Genomic DNA, 13,174 nt, shown 5'->3' on the forward strand with positions numbered 1-13,174 from the left:
TCATTTCTTACCCTTGATAAGGCTGTCAGTTTTCAAAGTGAAAATTTCATCCTGTACATTGAGCACAAGGTTTTCAGCAGTGAGACAGATACAATTCTGTGATGTGGCAGTCGTCTTGGAGATGTTCCGGGTTGCCTGGATCTTGCCCAGTTTGATGTAGCCAGGGTTCTTGCTCAGGGCTTCTCCAAGCCTCCTGGTGGCCTCGGCCTCACCTTCAGCCTACACAGTCTTCTGCTGCTGTTCCTGCTTTGCTTTTTCCACCTGAAACTGGGCTCCCTGGGCCTCCTGCTGAGCTACTTGTTTGGCTTCCACAGCAGCTGTATACTCGCTCGGCTAAAGCTCAGCCCTGTGATGACTACATCATCCAGGATAAGGCTGAATTCCTCGGTCCTCACTGTCAGCTCCCATGAAATCAACAAGGATATCTGGGCCCGCTGGGTAATCAGCTGCAAGGTGTTGAACTTGGCCACACCTCCCTTGAGTACCTCCTTGACAGTTGATGGCAGTCCTCACTCCTCCTAGTCTAGCCCTGGGCACTGGTACATGCTGGGAAGCTCCATGACAATGGGTTGAGACAGCACTCACAGATGCTTACCATCTGCAGGTCTTTGGTGCCTGTGGGAGAGGAAATTTTTTAGGGTCTGGCCTGAATGTCCTAGATGATGGGGTACTGGAATCAGGGGATCCTAAAGTGAAGGCCCTCATCCGATTAGAGAAATTGGCTCTGTGCCCACCTTCTATGGTGAAACAGACTCATGGATGCCGTAGGCCATGGCGCCGGCCCCCAGCAGCAACTTTAGCACCTTGCCCGTGTCCCTCTATGTCTTTCAAGCTCTGGGCCATGTCTGATCCTGAGGCCAGTGACCCCAAAGGCGAGAATGGGGTGCCGGCCTGCCTCTACCCCACTCCAGTTTAGAGATTGTACCCTTTACATGTGCAGTCCGGGGCCCAAGGTCCTCATAGGAGAAAGGACACCAGAAGTGCCCCAATCTGTATGCCTTGTCTTGTCTTGTGTTGTCTTCTTACATTAGCTAGGACGTTGCTGTTGAGGAGGATTGGTGAGAAGGGACATCCTGTCCTTGTTCCTGATGTTAGTAGAAAAGCATCTAGTTAATCACTAGGAAGTGTGATGTTATATGTACATTTTTTAAAAACATTTTATTTATTTTTATTTGACAGGGGTAGAGAGAGCACAAGCAGGGGGAGTGGCAGGCAGAGGGAGAGGGAGAAGCAGGCTCCCTGCTCAGGAAGGAGCCCGACGTGGGGCTCGATCCCAGGACCCTGGGATCATGACCTGAGCCGTAGGCAGATGCTTAAGGACTGAGCCACCCAGGTGCCCCCCACTTTTTTTTTTTTTAAAGATCTTATTTATTTTTCCTTGACAGAGAAAGAGAGAGGGAGAGCACAAGCAGGTGGAGCGGCAGGCAGAGGGAGAGGGAGAAGCAGGCTCCCTGCTCAGGAAGGAGCCCGACGTGGGGCTCGATCCCAGGACCCTGGGACCATGACCTGAGCCGAAGGCAGCCGCTTAACCGACTGAGCCACCCAGGCGCCCCTATATGTACATTTTTATAGATGCTCTTTATTAAGCTGAGGAATTTCCCCAATATTCCTACTTTGCTGAGAGCTTTTATCTTGAATGCCTTTTGCACTTTTGTCAAATGTTTTTTATGCATTGAACGATATGACCGTATGATCATATGCTGATGGGACGGATTACCTTAACTGATTTTTGCATGTTGAACCAGATTTATATACCTGGAATAAATCCCACTTGGCTGTGGTTTGTAATTCTTTTCATACATCATTGAATTTGATTTGGTAAAAATCTGTTGAATATTTTTGCATCTATGTCACGAGATATATCAGTCTGCAATTTTCCATTCTTGTAGAGTCTTTATCTAATTTGATATTAGGGTAGTGCTGGCCTCATAGAATGAGTTAGGAAGTGTTCCCTCTGTTCCGTCTATTGAGTTTTTTAAATTAAGATTTATTTATTTGAGAGAGAGAGCGTGTGTGCATGCGAGAGCCGGGGGTGGGGGTGGGAAGGGGCAGAGGGAGAAGGAGAGAGAGAATTTCAAGCCGACTCCTCACTGAGCACAGTGCCCGATGTGGGGCTCGGTGTCAGGACCCATGAAATCATGAACCTGAGCCGGAACCGAGAGTCGGATGCTTAACCCACTGAGCCACCTATAGGCACCCCATCTATTGAGTTTTTAATGTGCAGAATCATTCCTTTCATTTTTCAAGATTGCTGAATATTTTATTTTGAAATCATGCTGTCATATTTCTGATTTTTTAAAATTTGATTTTATGATGTTAATCACCATGCATTACATCATTAGTTTTTGATGTAGGGTTCCATAATTCATTGTTTGCATATAACACCCAGTGCTCCATTCAGTACGTGCCCTCTTTAATACCCATCATCAGGCTAACCCAACCCCCCACCCCCCTCCCCTCTAGAACCCTCGGTTTGTTTCTCAGAGTCCATAGTCTCTCATGGTTCGTCTCCCCTTCCGATTTCCTCCCCTTCATTTTTCCCTTCCTGCTATTTTTTTAATATATAATGTATTATTTGTTTCAGAGGTACAGGTCTGTGATTCAACAGTCTCACACTATTCACAGTGCTCACCACAGCACGTACCCTCCCCAGTGTCTATCACCCAGCCACCCCATCCCTCCCACCCCCCACCACTCCAGCAACCCTCAGTTTGTTTCCTGAGGTTAAGAATTCCTCATATCAGTGAGATCATATGACACATATCTTTCTCTGATTGACTTATTTCGCTCAGCATAATACCCTCCAGTTCCATCCACGTTGTTGCAAATGGCAAGAGTTCATTCCTTTTGATGGCTGCATAATATTCCATTGTGTGTGTGTGTGTGTGTGTGTGTGTGTATATACACCACATCTTCTTTATCCATTCATCTGTCGATGGCCATCTTGGCTCTTTCCATAGTTTGGCTATTGTGGACATTGCTGCTCTAAACATCGGGGTGCACATACCCCTTCAGATCCCTACATTGGTATCTTTGGGGTAAATACCCAGTAGTGCAATTGCTGGATCATATGGTAGCTCTATTTTCAACTTTTTGAGGAACCTCCATACTGTTTTCCAGAGTGGCTGCACCATGTCATAGTTCTGCTTTAATTTTTTTTTATTATTTGTAATATATCCACATATCCACACAGGACGACATAAATGTGGTTATATATACATGCCCCCCCCCCCTTTTTAGTGCAGTCTACTCTTTTCCTTACTTTGGGCTTGAATTTCCACCTCATTCCTTTCTCAAAAGAAGCCCCTCATTAACCCATTTTAACCATCTAATGTGTATCCTTCTGTATTTTTCTGCACTCTTATCATCCATTACAGTAGAAATACACATGCATGCATGTGTAAACAAATACACAGTTTTTTTGTTGTTGCTACCAAAATAGTATCATATTAATCATACTTTTCTGTATCTTGTATGTTATATGTAATGATAACCTTGTGTAAATGTCTCCAAGTCAACTTGTGTTGTTCTAATTCATTGTTTTAAATGGTTGTATAATATTTGTGGTGTAGGTATATTATAGTTTATTTACCCTTCTTGTTTTGATGAGCCTTTCATTTTGTTTCCAGTATTACTATAAACATCCTCAGACATATGACGTTATATACTTGTGCTTATATTTCTATGGAATAGATATCCGGGAGTTGGGTTACTGAGTACAAGATGTGTGTGTGTGTGTGTGCGTGTGTGTGTGTGTGTGTGTGTGTGGTTTTAATACATGGTTTTACGAGTTTGGGCTCTTAAGTTCCAAAAGTCTTAAGACTTGAGATTTTTTCCCCCAATGTATACGAATAACCTTTTCCCTGCATCCTTACCAATAATTAGAATTATAACGCTTAATGTTTAACAATCTCATGTATGCAAACTAAAAATCTCACTATTTCTCTAATTTGCATTTATCTCACTATCATAGAATTTTAGCTCCCTCTGCCCATATTTATTAATTTATTGGCAATTTAGATTGGCTACTCTGGGAATTCTTGATTCTTATCCTTTTCCCATTTTCTTTAAAAAAAATTTTTTTTTAAAGATTTTATTTATTTATTTGAGAGAGAGAATGAGATAGAGAGCATGAGAGGGCGGAGGGTCAGAGAGAGAAGCAGACTCCCTGCTGATCAGGGAGCCCGACGTGGGACTCGATCCCGGGACTCCAGGATCATGACCTGAGCCGAAGGCAGTCGCTTAACCAACTGAGCCACCCAGGCGCCCCCCCATTTTCTTTAAGTTAGGTTGTCTTTCTTCTAGTCAGTTTGTCAGACTACTTTCTATATAGTTTGGATATTAAAGCCTTGTCACCTTTATTAAAATATATTTCCTGATTTGTTGTTTGTTTGTGTATCGATGATATGTTTTGTCATTCAAAAAATTTTAATTTGTATATAGTCAAATGTCAGTCTTTAATTTTTTTGAACCTTCAGAGTTTCCAGTGGAGGTGATTTCTCTGACTCCTATATCGTGCATCTAGCTTCCTAGCTTTTCTTGCAACGTTCATATTGTTTTTCCTATATTTAACTCTAATTCATCTGGATTCTGTGATGTACTGTAGTGTACGTGCTATAAGATAGCAGTTCAATGTTATTAACAGTCAATTATATGTAAATTTAATTACCACCTTCCTTTTAAATTAAATTATATATACACATATGTAATTATATTGGCATTATAGCATATTGGTATCCACTAAGGCAGGACCCCTCACTATTCCTTTTCATAGTAACCTTTGCCTACTCTTGGTCATTTATTTTTCCAAATAAACTTTAGATTATTTTATACAATTCCAAAATAAGAAATCCTGTGCATTCTAGTTAATATTGAATTAATTATATTCTAGTTTTATGATATTAATGAAATCTTCTCATCCAAGAACATAGTTTGTCTCTCTAATTGCTCAGATTTTGTTTTCTGTCTTTCCAAGAGATTTTATGGTTTTCTTCATATAATTCTGCTTTTCTTGTCAAATTTATTTCTAAATATTTTGTATTGTTTCACCATAATAAATGGAATGTTTTCCCAGTTCCTGCTTCCTTCCTCCTTAACTTCCGGTATTTAAGCTCTACTCTGAGAATCTTGTTTTAAATATTGTCAAAGGTTCACAGAAGTGGGTTGATTTCGGAGATGGTGAAAAAGGTTAAATCACTCGATTATATGGTCCAGTTCTTACCTGGAGGAAACTAGGTAAATTTATCCAACTATCTAAACATCCTCTGCTGTATGTCTTTCATTTGTGTCTCCAGTTCCATTTCGTAGTCTTCTGCACCCTGCTGTTTGCCCCAGGAGTTGACTTTGCCCTCTGGCTTCTGAATGAGCCTGTCCAGTGGGAAGCCCTGTCAGGTCAAAGGGTAGGGGAGTGATGTTGTGACATTTATGCCACTGAGCTCCCTCTCTGTAGGCTCATCATTGGCTGGCTACATCCCTCAAATGAAGGTGTCAGCTTCTGGGTAGTGTCCCTCTATACTTAGGTCTCTTGAGCTTGGGATATATGTTAAAGTTCTTTCCCCTCACTCCTTCGGGCCTGGAGTTGCAAAATCACCCTGCAGTTACTAGCCTGGGGAGGCTGATTATCCTTTTTGTTTTCCTTATACCCCTGCCCACACCTCATTAGTTCCTTTATTAAATTCTCCTGAAGTTACCCAGTTTGAGTGTTATCTGTTTCCTGCTGTGACCCTGACTGATACATACTTGTAACTCCATGTATTAGTTCCTCCTTCCTCCTAGTGCAGTCTAACTCAGAGTAACTTAGATGCACTAGATGGATAAAAGCTTTGGGGTTAACTTCAACACATAGTTTGAGATGTCTAAGAGGAAACATACTATGCATGATCTGAGATGTTGTCTAAATCTTCTTTCTAAACCAAGACTGTAAGGCTGTAAGCTTACCCAGGAAAATTCTATTGTCTAGACTGTACAGGACACTCTGCCCAGGCTCCATCATTTCCTTCACCTACAGTATTAACTCCCTTCTCTCTAGCAGACTGGAATGCACTCTCAAGGCTGAGTAAGATTCAGTTTTGCCTCTTTATTCTTGCTGCACTGCAGAAACACAAATACTCTTGCTTTATTGTCTTCTCTCTCTTTTCAAAATTCTCGCAGGTTTCAAATCTTTTACATAGTTTTCCAAGTATTATAGCTATAGTAGGAAATTCTATACAAATTCAAATACAAATTGGTGTGCGTGTTGTGCAAAAAAGTAACAGTTCTCAAAATATGATATCTATTCCAAGATTTATTACTAGCCATGTGAGTGTGACATTCTGTTTTTAGTCTCTGATTCCTGATTTATGAAACGGAATCATTCTTCTTGGCTCACTGTGAAATATATGATAGTATATGGGGAATTTTAAAACGGCATATCTAGGGGCACCTGGGTGGCTCAGTCGTTAAACGACTGCCTTCGGCTCGGGTCATGATCTCAGGGTCCTGGGATCGAGCCCCGCATTAGGCTCCCTCCTCGGTGGTGAGTCTGCTTCTCCCTCTTCCTCTGTGATCTCTCTAGCCATCACTCCCTCTCAAATAAATAAATAAAAGTCGTAAAAGAAAAATAACCAAAAAGTACCTGAAGAGGCTAAACCCAAGTGGATTTTGTTGGCCAGAATTCCATGGGCCCTTCTTCAGGACCCTGCCTTTGAAGAAGTGAGTCACTTCAGAGATATCCCAGGGAAACTCAGCGTGGGAAGGACTGGCACCCATGCCTTCCAGAGATTACAGTTTCAGAATAATGGCCGATGGGCTAAGCCCCACAATGAGATGAACTATGAATTGTTTGAATGTGACAGGAGCTCTGATGTGAGGGCAAACTCTGTGTCATCAGAGGAAAATCCTTATTTGTGATAAAGCCCCATTTTATGATTCATACGATCCTAGTTTTGAGCCCAATGCAGAGCGTATAAGACACATGAAAGGTCTGCATAGAGAGAAACCTTCTGAATGCAATGAATGTGATAAACTTTCAGCAGTAGTTCCCATCTTATTAGACGTCAGAGCTCTCATACGGGGAAAAACCTTATAGTGTAATGAATATGAGAAAGCCTTCAGTCAGAGGTCATCTCTTAATAGGAAATTCATAGTGAGGAAAGCCTTATAAGTGTAATGTATGTGGAATAGCATTTATTTGGAGCTCACATCTTATTCAGCATCAGGAAAGTCATAGTAGAGAAATACCATCTGAGCGTAATGAATATGGAAAAGCTTTTGGCCAGAGTTCATACCTTATGGAACAAAACCGAGTTTATAGTGGTGAAAAACCCTATTTGTGTAGCCCAAGTGGAAAAAGAAAATTAAGGTGGAGATCTTCTCTTAATGACCATTAGAATATCCATAATGGGGAAAAGTCCTATGAGCGCAACCACACGTGATGAAGCCTTTGTGCGGATATCTCACCTTATTCACCATCATCGAAGTCACAGTGAAGAGAACTCCTATGAATGCAGTGAGTGTGAAAAGGCCTTCAGTTGGAAATCTCATCTTGTCTGACATCAGAAAACCCACGATGGAAAAAAATTCTGTGACTGGGACATGGAATAGGTTCCAATCAGAACCCAGGTTTTGTGGGTTAAGCAATTTTTGGTCTCTAGAAACATGTTGGTGTGGGTGGAATTAGAAAAATACAGCACTTAACTAACACCGATCATAAAGAAGACAAGACTGTAAGAGTAATCATTACTTAGTGTTCAAGTGTAGACAAATGGAGATAAAACCTAAGTCTGATTTACAGGTTTATTAGGTTTCAGATAACCCGAAGCTGAGCCAGGCCCATAATAGACTGTAAAATTCTAATATGCTGATTTATAGATTTGTTAACAATTCCAATGCCATCCTGATTGTCCCTTAATTGGAGGCAGCATGGCCTCCATCACATATCTTTCACTTACCACCACTGAAACCATGGATATATCTGCTGACTCTCTCAGCGTCAGTTTCCTTATCTGTCCAACAGGAGTAAGAACACCTATCAACCTTGGGAAGGTTAGCGAAGATTCTGTGTATGAAAAATTTCTGGTATAGAGTGTGGCACATACTACAGGTGCCATAAATTATTACTAATTATCTAGCTTCTCTGATTTGTGCTTGCCATTCCATTCCAGTTCCATTAGAACCAGCACAGCCTGTTTTCTTTATCTTTATGGTGGGAGTGCTTACTTTATAGACCTCTTTGTACAGTTGAAAGAGCCTGGGCTTATGCAGTCAGACATCCCTGCTGCTTTCTGGCTCTGTGACCTTGGCAAGATACTTAATCTCTCCGAACTTTACAGTTCTTAACTGTAAAAATGGTGATGGTAATGACTGCCTTGCAGAATCGGAGGGATGATTAGAATTACTACTTAGGGAGTACTTGGCACACAGTAGGCATGTAATAAATCATACCCATCATCATTCTCTACTACAGGTCTCTCTCCTTTACAGTAACTTCTTTATAGCTGTGAAACTGATTCTAGCTCTCACTTAAACTAGTGACTTTCTTATATCTCATTCTCACTCAAGAAAAGAGAACGTATCCTACAAGTAGGCTTTATAGCAGCTTGTGAAAAGACTGGGATTCAGGGCTCTGCAATCTGGATTCAACCTTCCTGTACAGAGTATCTCCTATGTGCCAGGCCATTTGACATAGATTATCTGCAGCTCTCGCAACTCTGCCTCTTGGGCAACTTGAGGAATATTATCTCCATTTGACCAATAAGAATACTGAGGCTCCGAGAGGTTAAATAACTTTCTCAAGTGCTTGAAGCCAGCGTTTGAATACAATTTTGACTGTCACCAAGGGCTATGGTAATTATACCATACTACACTGGTAGCCATTTATTTTATTGAATGCCTACTGTGTTCCCAGCACTGTGCCAATAAGACACACATGAATCGTATTGGATTTTTAGAAAATGAGATAATCGAGGCTCACAGAGGGCTATTTCCCCATCGTTACACAGTGGGTATTGTAATAATAAGTGCCATCATTTATTGAGGGCTTACTGCATGCCAGGCACTGTAGTAGATTCTTTACGTAAATTATTGTATTTGCTTCCCAGAAGTAAGTTTGTGTAAATTTGTTTGCACTTTAAAAAGGGGACAACTGAGGTTCAGAGAGGGTGAAGTAACTGCCCTAAGATGACACAGTGACTAAGCAACAGAACTGGGATTTGGGGCCACTATTTTCTTTATTTTTTTCTTTCAAGATTTTATTTATAGTCAAGTTAGTTAACACAGAGTGTGGTATTACTTTCGGGGGTAGAATTTAGTGATTCGTCACCTGCATATAACACCCAGTGCTCATTGCAACAAGTGCCCATCACCCATTTATTCCATCCCCCCACCCACCTCCCTTCCAGCAACCCTCAGTTTGTTCCCTATAGTTGAGTCTCTTATGGTTTGCCTCCCTCTCTGTTTTTATCTTATTTTCCCTTCCCTTCCCCTGTGTTCATCTGTTTTGTTTCTTAAATTCCACATATGAGTCAAATCATGTGGTATTTTTCTTTCTCTGACTGACGTATTTTGCTTAGCATAGTACCCTCTAGTTCCATCCACGTTGTTGCAAATGGCAAGATTTCATCCTTTCTGATGGCTGAATAATATTCCAGTGTGTGTGTGTGTGTGTGTGTGTGTGTGAGAGAGAGAGAGTGTGTGTGTGTGTGTGTGTGTGTGTGTGAGAGAGAGAGAGAGAGAGAGTGTGTGTGTGTATCACATCTTCTTCATCCATTCTTCAGTTGATGGACATCTCTGGGCTCGTTCCATATTTTGGCTATTGTTTATAGCAGCACTATCCACATTGGGGTGCATGTGCCCCTACGAATCACTATTTTTGTACCTTTGGATAAATACCTAGTAGTGAAATTCCTGGGTTATAGGGTAGTTCTATTTTTATCTTTTTGAGGAACCTCCATACTGTTTTCCAGAGTGACTGAACCAGTTTGCATTCCCACCAACAGTACAAGAGGGTTTCCCTTTCTCCACATCCTCGCCGACATCTGTCGTTTCCTGAGTTGTTACTTTTAGACATTCTGACAGGTGTGAGGTGGTATCTTATTGAGGTTTCGACTTGTATGATGAGTGATATTGAGCATTTTTCATGTGTCTGTTAGCCTTTTTTTTTTTTTTTTGTCTTCTTTGGAGAAATGTCTGTTCATATCTTCTGCCCATTTCTTAAATGGATTTTTTTTTCCTTTTGTGTATTGAGTTTGGTAAGTTCTTTATAGATCTTGGATACCAGCCCTTTATCCAGTATGTCATTGGCTAATATCTTCTCCCATTCAGGAGGTCACCTTTTAGTTTTGTTGATTGTTTTCTTCACTGTGCAGAAGCTTTTTATCCTGATGAAACCCCAAGAGTTCATTTTTGCTTTTGTTTCCCCTGCCTCCAGAGACATGTCTAGCAAGAAGTTACTGTGGCCAAGGTCAAAGAAGTTGCTGCCTGTGTTCTCCTCAAGGGTTTTGATGGCTTCCTGTCTCACATTGAGGTCTTTCATCCATTTTGAGTTTATCTTTGTGTATGGTGTAAGAAAGTGGTCCAGTTTCTTTCTTCAGCATGTCGCTGTCCAGTTTTCCCAACACCATTTGTTGAAGAGACTGTCTTATTTTTCCATTGGATATTCCTTCCCGCTTTGTGGCAGATTAGTTGACCATAGAGTTGAGGGTCTATTTCTGGGTTCTCTGTGCTGTTCCATTGATCTATGTGTCTGTTTCCTTGCCAGTACCATACTGTCTTGATGATTACAGCTTTGTAATAGAGCTTGAAATCTGGAATTGTGATGCCTTCAGCTTTGGCTTTCTTTTTCAACATTCCTTTGGCTATTCGGGGTCTTTTCTGGCTCCATACAATTTTTAGAATTGATTGTTCTGGCTCTGAAAACTGCTGGTGTTATTCTATTAGGGATCGCATTGAATGTGTGGATTGCTTTGGGTAGTACAGACTTTTACTTTTTAACAATATCTGTTCTTACCATCCATGAGCATGGAATGTTTTTCCATTTCTTTGTGTCTTTTTCAATTTCTTCCTTAAGTGTTCTATAGTTCTCAGAGTACAGATTTTTTACCTCGTCGGTTAGTTTTATCCCTATGTATCTTATGGTTTTTGGTGCAATTGTAAAGGGGATCGATTCCTTGATTTCTCTTTCTGGTGCTTCATTGTTGGTGTATAGAAATACAACTGACTTCTGTGTATTGATTTTATATCCTGTGACTTTGCTGAATTCCTGTATCAGTTCTAGCATGTGTTGGTGGAGGCTTTTTTCTTTCTTCTTCTTCTTCTTCTTTTTTTTTTTTTTTTTTGAGGAGACTCTTAATTTAAAATCAATTAGCCAACACATAGTACATCATTAGTTTCGGATGTAGTGTTCAATAATTCATCAGTTGCATATGACACCCAGTGCTCATCACATCACGTGCCTACATTAGAGTTTCATGTGGTCCGTGAAGACTTACAGTTTGACTTCTTCCTTGCCAATTTGGATGCTTTTCATTTCTTTTTGTTGTCTGATTGCTGAGGCTAGGACTTTCAGTACTGTGTTGAACAGCAGTGGTGAGAGGTGACATCCCTGTCGTGTTCCTGACCTTAGGGGAAATGCTCTCAGTTTGTCCCCATTGAGGATGGTATTAGCTGTGGATCTTTTTGTATATGGTCTTTACAATATTGAGGTATGTTCTTTTTTCTTTCTTCCTTTCTTTTTTAAATTTTATTTGTCAGAGAGAGAGAGCCAGCACAAGCAGGGAAAGCGGCAGGCAGAGGGAGAAACCTGCTCTCTGCTGAGGAGGGAGCCCAATGTGGGACTCGATCCCAGGACCCTGGGATCATGACCCGAGCCGAAGGCAGACGCTTAACAGACTGAGCCACCCAGGTGTCCCGAGGTATGTTCTTTCTATCCGTACTTTGTTGAGGGTTTTTATCAAGAAATGATGCTATACTTTGTCAAATGCTTTTCCTGCATCTGTCATGTGGTTCTTATCCTTTCTTTTATTAATGTGGGGTATCGTGTTGATTGAATTGCAGATATTGAAACCACCCCTGCAGCCCAGGATTTGTAGCCACTATTTTCTTTCTTTTTTTTTTAAATTATATTATGTTATGTTAGTCACCATACAATACATCATTGGTTTTTGATGTGGTGATCCACGATCCATTGCTTTCGTATAACAACCAGGGCTCCATGCAGTACGTGCCCTCCTTAATACCCATCACCGGGCTAACCAATCCCCCTTACCCCCCCCCAAAAAAAACCCTGTTTGTTTCTCAGAGTCCATAGTCTCTCATGGTTTCGTCTCTCCCACCGATTTCCACCCCCTTCATTTTTCCCTTCCTTCTCCTAATGTCCTCCATGCTACTCCTTATGTTCCACAAGAAGTGAAACCGTATGATAATTGACTTTCTCTGCTTGACTTACTTCACTTAGCATAATCTCCTCCAGTCCCGTCCATGTTGATGCAAATGGTGGGTATTCATCCTTTCTGATGGCTGAGTAATATTCCATCGTATATATGGACCACATCTTCTTTATCCATTCGTCTGTTGAAGGGCATCTCGGCTCTTTCCACAGTTCGGCTATTGCGGACATTGCTGCTATGAACATTGGGGTGCAGATGGCCCTTCTTTTCACTACATCTGTGTCTTTGGGGTAAATAACCAGGAGTGCAATTGCTGGGTCATAGGGTAGCTCTATTTTTAAGTTTTTGAGGCACCTCCACACTGTTTTCCAAAGTGGCCGTACCAACTTGCATTCCCACCAAAGTGTAATAGGGCTCCCCTTTCTCCACAGCCTCTCCAACATTTGTTGTTTCTTGCCCTGTCCAGTTTTGCCATTCTAACTGGTGTAAGGTGGTATCTCAATGTGGTTTTGATTTGCATTTCCCTGATGGCTAATGATGATGAACATTTTTTCATGTGTCTGTTAGCCATTTGTATGTCTTCTTCAGAGAAGTGTCTTTTCATATCTTCTCGCCATTTTTTGACTTGATTATTTGTTTTTTGGGTGTTGAGTTTGAGAAGTTCTTTATAGATCTTGGATACAAGCCCTTTATCTGTAGTGTCATTTGCAAATATCTTCTCCCATTCTGTGGGTTGCCTCTTTGTTTTGTTGACTGTTTCCTTTGCTGTGCAGAAGCTTTTTATCTTGATGAAGTCCCAGAAATTCATTTTT

The 13,174-nt window shown here is 41.1% G+C and overlaps 1 pseudogene; it reads right to left on the reverse strand.

Annotated features, from left to right (window-relative positions):
- Positions 1-13,174, reverse strand: part of LOC123840838 (prohibitin-2-like) — a 22,618-nt pseudogene continuing 9,444 nt past the window's right edge.

This window comes from Mirounga angustirostris, unplaced genomic scaffold, assembly GCF_029215605.1.
Source record: "Mirounga angustirostris isolate CCGP_5_RB_7025 unplaced genomic scaffold, mMirAng1.0.hap1 SCAF_11, whole genome shotgun sequence".
Lineage (NCBI taxonomy): Eukaryota > Metazoa > Chordata > Mammalia > Carnivora > Phocidae > Mirounga > Mirounga angustirostris.